Source organism: Leopardus geoffroyi, chromosome C1, assembly GCF_018350155.1.
Source record: "Leopardus geoffroyi isolate Oge1 chromosome C1, O.geoffroyi_Oge1_pat1.0, whole genome shotgun sequence".
Classification (NCBI taxonomy): domain Eukaryota; kingdom Metazoa; phylum Chordata; class Mammalia; order Carnivora; family Felidae; genus Leopardus; species Leopardus geoffroyi.
This window is the reverse complement of record NC_059328.1, coordinates 55,838,754-55,853,783: the sequence shown is the minus strand read 5'-3', so window position 1 is coordinate 55,853,783 and position 15,030 is coordinate 55,838,754. Positions and strand designations below refer to the sequence as shown.

Here is a 15,030-nt window from a genome sequence, read left to right as displayed (position 1 = left end):
ATCCACAACTGAGATCACAGCTGGAGATAAGTGATGGCAGAGAGAAGGAACTAGAGCCCCATCTCACATCCCAGCTGTAGGCAATCCATAGTCCTATTGACTTTAGCAAGGAAAGAACAGAGTTGGGCACTGTTGAATGTGTTCTTCCCCCACGGGGTCCTAAGAAAGTCAAACTAACAACTAGGGAGGACTTCAAAGTGGCAAATGGTGCAATTCAGTGAGGAAACCAGGCTTGCACAATCATTAAAACAGCAGAATCTCCCAGAAGGCAATTCCTAGAAATAAAATGCCAAGCATAGTGTAAGTCATCAGAAAGCCTCTGGAGCTGGAAATTCCAGCTTGACAGAAACCATCCACTTAGTGTTCTAAGAGAGAAGGACAGCGTTATCCCAATTTCTCCTACTTAAGTTGTTTTTGAGATTTAGAATTGATTATTCAGCTAAATAATTGCTCCAAAATTCACTTGACATTTTTTTTTTTTAGCTCTGTGACCCTGGATAAGTTACTTGACCTCTCTTATTCTCTATATCCTATACAAGGGGACGTTGTAGTACTTGTTTCATGTTGTATAAAGATTAAATAAATTGTAATGTATTTAAGTACTTAGCACGGTGTCCGACTATGGCGAAATGCTAGGAAAGTGTTGAAAAACAATTTCTTTTCGCAGATGTTTATATGGCTACAACAAATATACCCACAATGAAGTTTGCACACACCTTTACCACATCATAGCCTAATGCCAGTTTGCTTTCCCACTCCCATCCTAGAGCAACCTGAGAGCAAGAACTCAGTCTTTTTCTCTGTGAATCCCCGTGTAAGCAAATTATCTGACAAATAGTAAGCATCCGATAAGTATTTGTGATGAATAAATAAGTAAAGGTATATTTCTGTGAGGTTATAAAATGAATAATGCACAATCCTTGTCCTTGAAGAGCTGATAGTCCAGTGGGGGAGAAAGACACTAAACAATTCCTCATCATGTGATTGATTAGAGTTCTAAAAGAGATATGGAAACACTGCTGTTAGAATTCATTCGGCTTGGGGGAACAAGGGAAGGAGGTGATACATAAGCCAACCTCAAAGAAGGAGAGGGATTTCACAAGTAAAGGTTGGATTCAAGAAGGTGGCATCTAAACTGAGTTTTGAAGGATGAGTAGGAGTTAGCCAGATGAAGAAAGTACAGAGGGCTTACCAGGCAGATGAAATAACATGTGTGTACTTCAGGATCTTGTTTGGAGTGGGTGTGTGTATCTGTATGTGTGTGCGAAAGACATTTCACCATCATACTGCAAGTTCCTATAGAACAGGAGTTGGCAAGTTTTTTCTATAAAGGCTAAACAGTAAATATTTTCAGCATTGTGAGCCATCCAGTGTATCACAACTACTCACTTCAGTCGCTGTAGCAAGAAACCAGCCATAGACAATATGGAGACAAGTGATGTGGGCAGATTTGGCCTTTGGATGGCTGGATTTGACCCATGGGCCCTAGTTTGCCAATCCTCTGGCTTCCCAAGGACACGGTGCATGAAGGTGCCCAACCAACAGGGCTTATGCTAGAGGGCCCTTCACATAATCAGACTTGCTCTTTGCATGGGTTATCAATTGATGTGTTATTAATTACCTTGAAATCATCAATATATATCACAGTTTCTTTCTTTCTTTTTTTTTTTTAAGTAGGCTCCATGCTGGAGCCCAGCATGGAACTTGAACTCACAACACTGAGATCAAGACTTGACCTGAGATCAAGAGTTGGACACTTAACCAACTGAGCCACCGAGGTGCCCCTCTATCACAGTTTCTATAGGTAAGGAAGAGTTCGGGCAGTCTGGCTCAGGATCTCTGATGAGGTTGTGGTCAAGATATTAACTGGGGCTGCAGTTAGCCAAGGGCTCTACTGGGACTGGAAAATATGCTTTCAAGGTGGTTCACTCACTTGGCTGACAAGTGGGTGCTGGCTTTGGCAGAAGGCCTCAGTTCCTCCCCCTATAGGCTCTTCCACATGGCTGCTTCAGCGTCCTTCATAACATGGTGGCTGGCTTCTCCTAGAGCCAAGGTGGAAGCCATGACCTGGTCTAGAAAGCCACAGACTGTCATTTTTGCCATATTTTATTGGTCATACAGACAAAAAGGGATTCAATGCAGGGAGAGACACTATGCAAGATAAAAACACTAGAAGGCAAGGATTACTGGAGGCCATTTTGAGAATGGTTACCACACCCCTTCTTCATATCCACAGTGAGATGTATTTTACTCTTGTCCCTATCTTCTTTCCCCTATTTCAGCCAAATATTCTCATGGAAACTTCAAAGAATCTAAATGTCCCATACCCCTCACATTGACCATAAAGAACAATGAGAAGACCTGAAGAACATGGGAGACCTGAAAAACATGAGAGAAACTGGGTACAAACAGAGGAAGCTCATCTCTGAAACTTTTCTTCAAGGAAAAGGCTTATCAGAGCCATTAATTGCTCCCCATCAGTAAATTGACCCTAGCCTTCCACATCCAACTTTCTCTCTTGCCTAAAGATGGGCTACACTAGACAGTCAGTTCTTTCACCCTGTACCTTCCATAAATGAAGCAGAATCCAGAAACTGGTAAAAACTTTACTTAGAAACACAGCCTACTCTTTCCTAAACAAACCCAGTGGGGGCTATTTGAGGAAACAAGCTGGAGCAACTCCATTTCTAACAAACTATTTGGGACTTAGGATTCTAACATTTTTGAACTGATGAGACCTTACCATTCTTTCCAGCCTCCAGCTTCATCCAGCACACCCATTCCCCAGCACACCTGAGAATAGTCTTCCTGCTTCTGCTTTCAGATATCCCATGTCCTTTTTGACTGAGCAAGAGCTGGGGAGAAATGAGGTGACATCTCTTCAGAGTTCTCTTCACCGACTGCATGGAGGCTCTGTGTTTTGGGGCTGGGGGAAAGAGAGTTTTCTTTATTTTGGTTGTCCAAGTGATAGGAGACAGTCGAGAAAGAAGTAAAGGAGACAGAGAGGGACATGAGTTGTAGGACCCACCTCCAATCATTGGACTGTCTCTGAAACTCTATACCCAAGGAGATGAGGACCAGTATCTGAGAGGGACATATTGTTGTGAGAGACAGAGGACTCCAGCCAAAAGTATTGTTTCTTGGGGACTCAGATGGCAAACTGCAGCACAGACGTGGGACCATTCTCCATTCCTCTCGGAACCTAGCAACACACAGGCCTTGAGCCCTATGGACTAGGGTGCATTGTGGGGAAGCCCCCTTGAAACAGACATTGGTGGTCTCACAATTAGTATAGTTGGTGAGGCTGCATGAATAGTGTTGACAAGAGGGAAGCCATGGTGTATGACAGGTGCATGTACCTTATCCACTAAGTTGTTGGTATAGGTAGGCACTCTGTGGGGACTTCTGGAAACGATCTGAGCACCTCTGGATGAGAAAGACTAATCCTATATTTTGACATGTAGGAGCCTACGGTCATATCTTGGGGGTATTAATATAAATGTGACCTCAATATAGGAGTTAATGGATGGAGTATGGATGTTGGAGCCATTCTACCTGAGTTTGAGTCACAGTGTGGCCCTGGGCAAGTTATTGAACCTCTTTCTGAGTCTTATTTTTCTTCACTTACAATTGGAGATAATAATACACTTATTTTAGAAGGATGTTGTAAGTATTCCTAGAATTATATATATATAAAGTACTTTATATATATAAAGTACTTTATATATATAAAGTATATATATATATATATATATATATATATATATATATATATATATATATATATATATATAAAGTATTATATATATAAAGTGCCTGGTACATAATAAGCACCACCACATAATTGTTGGAAAAAAGTTTTACACTCTCAAGTTGATGGTGCCCAAAAGAAAGTTGTTGTATAGATTTCCTCCAATGAAAATCACCTCCTCAACTATGGAGCCTATTACATGTTGGAAAATTCTCATTATTAAAAACGTTCTTTCTGATATTAAGGCAATTTGCCTCGTTGCAACTTCTCCACATTGGTTCCAATTTTTCTCTGAGATATTATTCCAAAATAAACTTTTAATAAGCTCATTGAGACAATTCTCAAGATCTCCCTGAGTTTTCTCTTTTCCAAGTTAAGCGGCCCCAGGTACTTCAACCATTCCTCAGAGAACTGGTCCCCAGACCCTCTGCAACCCAGGCGCATGCCCCTGAATGCACTGCAGATTGGCAGGGTTGGGGAGGTATATGGATTCCAAGTAGATAGCCTGGAGACTGTCTCCAGGAGACCCTCCCCCCTCATATGAACACATGTTCCTCAGAGGGAAAATGTCAGATTAACCCAACCGTTTCAAATTAATTTTGTTTGGGAGAGCAAGGGGGAAGGGGATTTCCAAACAGGGCCAAGGACTTTGTCAAAGCTGTTCCTCCAAGATAGAGATAGACAACTGGCTGGCCTGGAGAGGGGCCAGCTGGGAAGTGTAACTCTGTCCAGGGATGTGAGCCAGGACTGGCTCCTCCTCTTGGGAGGTAAGAAGGAAAAGCTGGTTTCCTCAGTAGAGATAAGCATACAGTGTGCGCTCAAGTCAAAAATAAAATTTCTCTTTGTACCTGGCACAGGCCCTAACTCATGCCCCCAGCTGGAACACATGCCTCCCTCATTCCACTTTCACTGTGAGAAGCCCTGGATGGTGGTTGTCCGCTCCTCACCTCCAGGGCATGAGGCTGCCAGACACAAGTGTAGTACGTTTCCGGGTTTCACTTGCTCGGGACTTTCTGAATCATTTTTCTTTTATGGGCCTGTGGGGTAGAAGAACAGGAGGGAGGAAGGAACATGGAAAATGTCACTTTTGGTCTCAGTCAGACTTTGTTTTCTATAGAATAACAGCTGAAACACTTTTCAGATGCTTTCTGTTTAGCAGGGGGTAAGGATGAACAAGGATTATGCCCAAGGACTGCTTGGGAAAAAAGGCCTCCTTATTTCTTTTATTAACAGAAGTTTTCCCTATTACCAGAGTAAGGCCTGATGATCAAAGGGGGAAAAACATCAACCATGGTTCACCATCCAAAGACAGCCTTCATTAACATGGTAGTAGATCTCTTGTCAGAATTTAGGTCAGAGGGTTTGTGTTTGTTTGGTGTTGGTTTTTGTTTTAGTTTATTCATTTAAATTCAAGTTAGCTAACATACAGTGCAGTATTGATTTCAGGAGTAGAACCCAGTGATTCATCACTTACATACAATATTCAGTGCTCATCCCAACAAGTGTCCTCCTTAATGCTCATTACCATTTAGCCCATCCCCCCACCAAACATCCTCCAGCAGCCCTCAGTTTGTTCTCTGTATTTAAGAGTCTCTTACAGTTTGCCTCCCTCTCTGTTTTGATCTTACTTTTTCTTCCCTTTCCCTATGTTCACATGTTTTGTTTCTTAGATTCCACATATGAGTGAAATCATACTATATTTGTATGTCAAAGCTTTGAATCTCCTTTCCAAATAATTATAACCATAATTTACAGTACATGATTCTAAATCATTCACAAATATTATGAACATTTCTTCTTTTAGTATATACTTTACACAAATGTATTTTTAATAGCTTTATAAAGATACGATTTACATACCATATAATTTGCCCATTTAAAGTGTACAATTTAATGGGTTTTGGTATACACGTGTTGTTCAACTATCACTGTAATTGCTTTGAGAACATTTTCATTACCCCAGAAAGAAAGCTTGTGCCCATTAGTGATCACTCCCCATTCCCATCCCCGCTCTAGCCTTAGCCCAGGTAACCACTAATTTATTCTCTTGTCTCTATAGATTTACCATTTCTAGACATTTCATATAAATGACATTATACAATACAGGTCTTTTGTGACTGCCTCTCTCATTTGGCATAATTTTTTCAAGGCTCACCCATGTTACAGCATGTATCAATACTTCATTCTTTTTTACTGCCAAATAATATTCTACTACATAGATATACCACATTTGACTTAGCAGTTTATCAGTTGATGGACATTTGTGTTCGTTCTACTTTTTAACTATTATGAATAATGCCACCTTAAATATTTCTGTATAAGTATATATTTCTATTTCTGAGTGGAATTCTGAGTGGAATTGCTGGGTAACCTTTGTGTGGAACTGCTATACCGTCTTCCAAAATGGCTGCTCCATTTTACATTCCCACCAGCAGTGTATGATGGTTCTAATTTCTCTGCATTTTTTTCCAGCGCTTGTTATTATCTGTCTTTTTTAGTACAACGGTCCTAGCAGGTATAAAATGACATCTCATCATGTTTTGATTTTCATTTCCCTAGTGGCTAATGATGTTAAGCATGTTTTCATATGCTTATGGGCCATTCTTACACCTGCTTTGGTGAAGTGTCTATTCAGAACCTTTGCCTATGTTTTAATTAGGTTATTTGTCTTTTTTTTTTTCCAGTTGTGATTTTTGGATATATATTCTGGATACAAGTCCCTAATCAGATAAATGGTTTGCAAATATTTTCTCTCATTCTTTCAGGTTGTTTTTTCACTGTTTTGATAGTGTTCTTGGAAGCACAAAAGTTTTTCATTTTGATAAAGTTCAGTTTGTCTATTTTTCTTTCTTTTGATGCTTGTGTTTTTGGTGTAATATCTAAGAAGGCTTTGCCTAACCCAAGGTCTATTACTCCTATATTTTCTTCTAAGAGGTTAATAGTTTTAGCTCTTAAACATTTCAGTCTATAATCCATTTTGAGTTAATTTCTGTGTATGGTGTTAGGAAGGAGTCCAACTTCATTCTTTTTCATGGGGATGTAAATGTCTTTTTTAATGGTTGCAAAATATGCCATTTATTTGAAGATATTTTAATCTTTCTAATTTGGGCCTGCTATAATAAATTCTATGAAGACTCTATATCTAAAATTAATTTTTTTCAGGGGTGCCTAGCTGGCTCAGTCAGTTGAGCGTCCAACTTCTGCTCAGGTCATGATCTCGTGGTTCGTAAATTTGAGCCCCACTTCAGGAGCTATGCTGACAGCTCAGAGCTTGGAGCCCGCTTTGGATTCTTTGTCTCCCTCTCTCTCTGTCCCTACCCCACTCATACTCTGTCTTTCTCTCTCTCAAAAATAAATAAACATTAAAAAATACTAAAATTAATTTTTCCAAATAAATCAATAAAACCTAGAAAAATCTACAAATGGGTAATAACAATCTAGAAATAGAATTATTGAGTCAAAGAGAATAATCATTTTAAAGGCACTTGATCTATGTCATCACATTGATTTCTCAAATGGTTTTATTGATTTATATTCCTTTCAGCAACATATAATCCTTTCAGCAATTTTTATTGCCTTAATTGCAAGGGGATTTGTATTATTTTTTTTAATCCTTGCTAATTTGATTGGCAAACATTTTTCTCACTAATTTGTTTTCTAGTTGCATTTCTTACTCTATGAATTTTCTGATTTCTTTACCACATTTATCTGTTTTTCTTACTTTTTTTAAACTCCTTCTAAGGCCTGTCTCTTTCTTTGGCTCCCTATCATCTATCACCCTGCAGCATACTGATCAAAACTTTTTACTGGATCACTTGAATCTTCTGTCTCTACAGTGAGAACTTGCAAAGACTTAAGTTAGATTTTTAAAAACATGTTTTAGTATCTTTTTACCAGCTGTTCCCACTCCTGGAAGTAAGTGTTCATCCTACAGAACTTCTCATGGTAGCACCGTAACATTTTTGGCCCTCTGCTTTCCCCTAAAACCTTACCAGTGCTGTGTTCTACCCCTCAAAGCTCTTCTGATTGGCTCATTAATGAACTTAACTGTGAAAATAATATAGTTATGTCAGATAAAGCATTTTTGCATGCAGTACCTCTCTTTAGCTCACAAAAACGCTGAAAGATAATTATCACTATCATCCCTGAGATGGGAAACCTGAGGCACAGATAGGTTAAGTACCTTGCCCAAAGTCACACAGCTTATAAGCTGTTGAGCTGGACTTTGACCATAGGCATTCAGACTCCAGAGCCATTGGGGTGGCTAGCTAGTTCATCTGATCCATGAAATCACATTAAGGTAACAGGGGGTCAATAGGACCTGATGTTGCCACCCCAGGTTAAAATGTACACTTTAGAAGTCACCTCAGCCCAGAGTTATGAATAGTTCTGGGCATCATGACAAGACTGATACAAAAAAGCGTGCTGCTTTGCTCTATTGTACCAGAGCTAAATATGTTCAGGCCTGGCACAGAGTAAGTACTCAAGAAATGATGGTTTTCTCTCCCTATTTCCTTGGACCTCAGACAGATGCCCTATCATCATCAGTGCAGAACCTTGGTGATGGTCTATCAACTTGACTAATAGCATAATAATCAGAGCTACTTCTTGAGTGCAATCTACTGCAAACACTATGCAATTCCATACACTGCCTAATGAGCTCATGCCAATCTTAACACATGCTTGAGAAGTCAATCTTTAGACACATAGTCAAATCACATGTTAAAACATCTGGAAAGTTGGTCCTTTTCCACATGGATCAGATCATGTTTTTACTTTTCCTCTCAACCCTCCCAGCGGCTTCCCAATGCATTTAGAGTAAAATCTAAAGGCTTTACATGTTCCAATCATCTTGACCTTCTTATTCTTCCCCAAACATTCACTGAAAGCACACTTTCCTTATGATTGTCACATCTGATGTTCTCCCCACCTGGAATCTTCTTCTCTACACTTAGTTCACATTTCAGCTCAGATGTCACCTTTTCAGAGGAGCCTTCCTTGACTACCTCTTCTAAGTAGCTTCCCTCCATCCCTAATATCTGTTACTATACTTTGCTCATTGTACTTTCCACCAGGCATTCATATTTATTTATTATGTTTCACTCAACTAAATTCTTACATACATGAAAAAGGGAACTCTGTCCTTGTTCGCTGCTATATTTATTCCCAGAGGCTTGAGTCACACACTGCAGGTGCTCAAAAAAGTATTTATTGAAGGAAAGATGGAAGGAAGGGAGGGAGAGAAGGAAGGAAGGAAGGACAAAGGAAGAAAGGAAGGAAGGAAGGAAGGAAGGAAGGAAGAATCCTTAATATCCCCATTTCATAGATGGGAAGTCAGAGAGGTTAAATAACTTGCTTAAGGTTGTACAGCTAATTAAGTGACAAAACACAGATCAAAGACTTTTTTTAAAAAATTGTAAGTTTATTTATTTATTTATTTATTTATTTATTTATTTATTTAGAGAGAGCCGGGGAGTGGCAGAAAGAGAGGGAGAGAGAGAATCCCAAATAGGCTCCACGCTGTCATCACAGAGCACAACGCAGGGCCCGAACCCACAAACCATGAAATTATGACCTGAGCTGAAATCAAAAGTCGAACGTTTAACTGTCTGAGCCACCCAGATGCTCCCAGAGACTGAAGACTTTTGCTCTTAACCACTACATGTTTCTGTCACTAAATATCACCTCAGATATACTTGAGCATTGGAGGGTTTATCTGCAATATTGCATGACTTTAAAAATAAAAGAGACCTAAGTAATTATTTATAGATTATTCGTTTTTATTTTATGTTTTAATGTTTGTTTGCTTTGAAGGGAAGAGGGGCAGAGAGAGAAGGAGAGAGAGAATCCCAAGCAGTCTCCAGGCTGTCAGCACAGAGCCCAACACAGGGCTTAATCTCACGAACCTTGAGATCATGACCTGAGCCGAAATCAAGAGTCAGATGCTCAACTGACTGGGCCACCCAGGTGCTCCTAGATTACTTGTTTTTTTAAAAAAGGAGAAAGAAACACAAAAAGAACCAAAAAATGACGCATGTATTCTGGATGAAAATACAAAGTTAGGAGTACTTGAATAACCATAGTGGGTTTTGGTTTAGTACCTTATTTTAATTCCCTCTCATGTATACTCTCAAAAGGCATAGAAAAATCCTTTTGTTTGTGACACAGGGAAGTCGTTGCAAATGCCTAGGCACAGGACTTATCTAGAAGGCCACAATCTAAGCATCTTCTCAGAATGCTAACCTATTCTTTTTATTTAGTTCAAAGTAACATAATCCTTTAGACATCCAATTTGTAGATTAGTTATAGCATGGTTGGGAAATTCGAGGCTGGATATTATCCTTTTTTACTCTTTTCAGTTTATAATAAACAAAAAGTGAAATACAATGTCCAAAAATATATAAACCAGAGAGCACAAGTACTAGAAAGCCCTTTAGGGAGCATCTGGTTTACTCTCTCATTTTCCAGATGAGGAATGTAGATCCCTGGGAGGTGAATTTGTACATATATAATAATTATGCTTGACATTTGCTTTCAAATTTAGCATAGCGATATGCCAAATGAACCAAAAAACTGAGAATATGTGGCCAAAAAATTCTATGTGTTTCCTCAGGAACTCATTGAATCATGACATCAGGTTTTTTTTTTTTTTCTTAAGTCTCTAAAATCTCTAACTAAAAATGACCTCACATCTCGTTAGGGGAATAAATCTACGGGCCTGTTAACCTCAAACCAGCCAATATTGGCACTATGTGTATCATGGGCCACATCTGATTCAACTCACCAGTCTTCGTTCAACTCTGCTCAAGGGTATTGACCATGCACTACAGATATGAGGTGTGGTCTTTAGCCAGGTGAGGACTCAAGTCTAAGGATGGTCTATGTGAGATCCTCTGCACAGGGAACTTATCAGCATGGATGGTCAGAAACAAGTCTCAACAATTTTTTTCCCTTTCTTTTTCCCTGTTCTGTTGTTGTTTTATTTCCCACTATTCCTCCTTTTTTCCCATCCTGATAGTAAAATAAATTCATGCTTGATGCAAAAAAAAAAAAAAATTCTCCAGGGGCACCTGGGTTTCTCAGTCGGTTAGGCGTCCGACTTCGGCTCAGGTCATGATCTCATGGCTGGTGGGTTCGAGCCCCGCATCCTGCTCTGTGCTGACAGCTCAGAGCCTGGAGCCTGCTTCGGATTCTGTGCCTCCCTCTCTCTCTCTGCCCCTTCCCCACTCACACTCTGTCTCTCTGTCTCTTAAAAATAAATAAACATTAAAAAAATTTTTTTTAATTCTCCAAAGAACAATTAAGTACCTACAACATTACATCTAAATTTCCAAACATTTGGTAACATTTTCATGTGTGGTGTTTAAAAATCATTGATTAAGAAAATGAGGCTGTCTGGGAGAAATTTGGTACCTTATATTTGACATCATCAGTCAGAACCTTCTCCACATCTTCCCAGGGCCCATATTGAAAAAAGATATTAGAGTGGATAGTTAGTCCATGGTGAGAAATGTTTATTATTGAGGACATGAAAGTAAATTGCACCAAATGAGTACTTTCAGATTGAAATCATGGTGAGGGACAAACAAATGTTAAGGTTGTTGTAGGCATGTCATGGCTAAGCCCCTGGATGCTTTGGAGCTTGTTAGAATCCCATTTTGGCGGGCTGGTTGCTCAACCTCTCAGAGCCTTTTCCATAAAAATGGAGATCAAGATCCCTTCTATGTAAGAAGATTATGAGGATCTTGTGAGATGGGCCTATACAGATCTTAGCGCAGAGCCAGGCACATACTGTGTCCTCGCTCAGCATGAGCCACTCTTGTAAAGTGACCTTCGGTGCAGTGTCCTAGCAACCAGAACTAAAGAAAGAGTCAGAAAAGGTGAGTTTCCTGCACTGAATTCCTCCACCATTTCACAGGGGCTCTGCCTGCAACCTCATGGTAGGTGATCTATGGAATCCAGGCTGGGAGCAGGCACAGGCTGCCCACTGCTGCAGGCTTGGGAAGCCAGGGCAGCAACCTCCAGGGGTGCAAAGACAATCTGGGGGCTTCACTCACCTGGGTCACTCCCTCCTTCATCCCAGCATGTTGTCCGAATGAAATCTGGTATAAATGAGGAGTCTGGACCACCAAAGCAGCAGGAGGAATGGAGGGCCCAGAGGGAGGATCTGAAGCCTGAGGAGGGGCAGTGTGGAGTCAGGAAAGTGACGCCCAGCTCCACTGCCCTAGTGACAGGGGCAGGAGAGGAAAACCAAGTCAGTCAGCTGGTTCCTATGACAGGAAAGGGAACTCTGCAAGCCAGAGCCCTCGGGAAATCAGTTTAGGAAATTAAGCAGGGTTTAACATGTTAAACCATTGGAAGGATAAAGATACAGGGAAAGGGATACCGGGTACCTCGGGAGAGGGGACAGTGGGTGGCACATCCTCTGCAGGGAGAGATTCAAACAAGTACCTTTCTTCTTCTGTTGTCTGCTTTTCAGTGGAATGGAAAAACACACACTCTCCTCCATAATAAGTGGTTTGGTCTGTGCCTCTCTTGACTTCCTCACAAACAACCCCAGGGAGCAGACAGACTTCTCAGATTACTCTTGACCTTGGGAGTTGACCCTTAGAAATGCATTCGACTTCAAGATCTAAGAAAACAAAACCAAACCCAAAACAACAACCTCCTGTAAAGGATGGTTTATTTCTGCTGGGGATCCTGTTTCCCTTCTCTATTTCATTGTTGCTCCACAGTTAAGATAACTTTAACACACACACACATACACACACACACACACACACACACACACACACATCAGATCATCCCTCTTCTAATCAAAACTCTTCACAGTTTCCCACTGTCCTTAGATTAAAATCCAAATAGCAAACTGTGGACAATAAGGTCTCATGTGATCCAGCACTTGCCCGCCTCTTGGACCTCATTCCACACCACTCTCTGGCTGTTCGTCATGTCCCAGCTACCCTGGCCTTGTTCTTCTTCTTCCAGGCTTATTCCCACTTAGTGCCTTTGTGCCAGCCGTTCTCCATGTTTGAAATGCTCTCCTCCCTGGATATTGCATGCCTTTCTTGCCTTTCACATCCCACTCAAATGTCACCTTTACAAGGAGACCTTCCTGAATCACCCAGTGCAAACCCAGATCTGTACCCACATCACAACTTTCCAGAACTTAGTCACTTTCTGGCATTGTGTGTGTGTGTGTGTGTGTGTGTGTGCTTACTCCTTGATTATGTTGTTTGTCACTCCTACAGGGACATGAGCTCCATGACATAAGGCCCTAGCTGTCCTGTTCATGATTGTATCCACAGAGTCTAAGCCTTGCCTGGCACACAGCACAGCTCAGCTCAGAATCTATTTGTAAACGGGAAGAATGAAGCTTCTACCTTTCTACTCTCTCCCCCACTGCCATCTTTGGTGACTTTATCATCTACTTGGATTACACCTGATTCCTTCTCATCGCCCCTCAGTACCACTCAGAAACCAGCAGAACCATATTCTGGCCTTCATCATCATGCCCAAGCATCTCCTACTTGGAACCACTCTGTACTCTTCAAAGCCTATACATCTTCCAAACCTCCTTTACCCACTTCCACTAAAGCAAATTCCCAAATCCCCAACCCCATGAGCTTCCTCTCCATTTGACTCTGCATTTTGTGGCTAGGAAGATAGGGTTGTAGTTACACCAGTGACCTGAATTTGAGCATTTTTGTGAGGATGAAGTGAACACAAAGCCTGGCACATTAAAAGTGCTCAATGGTAGCCTGTCTCATTTCTATCACTATTACAAAAAAAGTTTCTTCTTGGTCTCTGCCTCCCTCCCTTTCTTCTCCTCCTCCCCTTTCACTCCTATTTGGTTAGTTTTAGTCTCCTTGGTTCATTTATATGAGGTGAAGTTAGGACCTTGCCAGGTCTTCTTGGTGGTTATGCAGAATTCTGACTGGACAGAACCAGCCTGGTGTGGGCTGAAGAAAAGCTGAGCACTTTCCAGGCTCCAAGGGAACCTTGCACACCAACCCATGGGCTTCAGGCTGTGACTGTCTGGGGTCCACAGTTGGGCCTCTAAAGCTGTTAGAGGCAGGGGATGAGGCCCCCAGGGCAGCATGGGTTGGAGTGATGTTCACCTGTGTTTTCACTTACACGATGCTTAAGAAACCAGTTTCTATCCTTTGGGATCACCAGTTCATGGTTTACTATAATCCTTTCAATTTTTTAGCCTTTCTTGTTCAAGTTCTCAGGAATCCAGAGAGGCAATCCTTGGAAACAATCATGAGTAATTCCTGGCCTGTTTCCCTGTGTGGAAGAGGGATAGAGTGAGCACAGAGGAAGCTGCCTATGTCTCCCGGCTGTGGTTCTGGGACCTAGGCAATCTGAAACTGTGAGACTCTTTCCTAGCCTCTCCGCAGATAGGTATCAGGCCCCAGATTGGGGAATTTTTCGTTTGCAGAAGTCCAATGTATTTCAGGATGACTAATGCCAATCACATACCAGATTGTCAAATATTTGCTAGAAGAATTTATAAGTGACTAAATAAAGGAACTCAGAAATGGATATGGCTATTGACCCTCCTGCTATGAGGGATGGGCAAGTCTGGAATAAGCAGGGTGACTTTATAAAATGAACTAATTATTTCCACAAATGCTCTGGGCACATAGTATGTGCCAGATACTGTGCCAGATGCTGGGGATACAGGGTGAGAAAAAGCAGGTCCAGTCTCCACTCTCAGAGAGCTCAAAGTTGGAGTGTTCCAGTGAGAATGATACAGTGTGACAGGTGCTACTGCCAGAGGGAACGTACAGGGTGATCTATCTGGAAGCACATGGAGGACAGCATGTCACTCAAAGCACCAGGCTTGGAGAGGGCTTCTTGGAGGACATCGCGATGCCCCAGGTGAGGCTTGAAGGATGAATGAGTCAGCCAGGTGGCAGGAAGGGAAGCAAGGTTGAAGGAAAGTTTCCACGCAAAGCCAAGAGCACGTGCAAAGGATGAAGGATGAGCGAGGGCATGATGTTCTGCTGGAATGAGGTGCAGCCGAGTAGGGCTCCACTGCCAGAGGTTCTGACTTAATTGGTCTTGGATAGAGCCCCGCCTTGGGGATGATTTACAAGCTTGAGTATGTTTTAAAGAAGGTAGCTTTAATGTGCAGCCCGGGTTAAGAGCCACTGGAACAGAACATGGGATGAAAGGGAGGGCGTGGTAAGAGGTTAAGGCTGGAGATGTGAAGTGGGCCAGATCACACAGGGCCTGGAAGACTGTGTCAAGGAGTTTGAGTTTTCTTCTCT

At 41.4% G+C, this 15,030-nt stretch overlaps 1 long non-coding RNA gene across 2 annotated transcripts in view; it reads right to left on the bottom strand.

Moving 5' to 3' along the window:
* Positions 1-2,090: 2,090 nt before the first annotated feature.
* LOC123598039 overlaps positions 2,091-15,030 on the bottom strand; it is a 39,791-nt gene continuing 26,851 nt past the window's right edge. For both annotated transcript variants that reach the window (XR_006712357.1, XR_006712356.1), the window contains exons 3-5: positions 4,699-4,788; positions 2,744-2,926; positions 2,091-2,379 (exon numbers count right to left, since the gene is read on the bottom strand). This is a non-coding gene — a long non-coding RNA (uncharacterized LOC123598039). The remainder of the gene's footprint in view (positions 2,380-2,743; positions 2,927-4,698; positions 4,789-15,030) is intronic.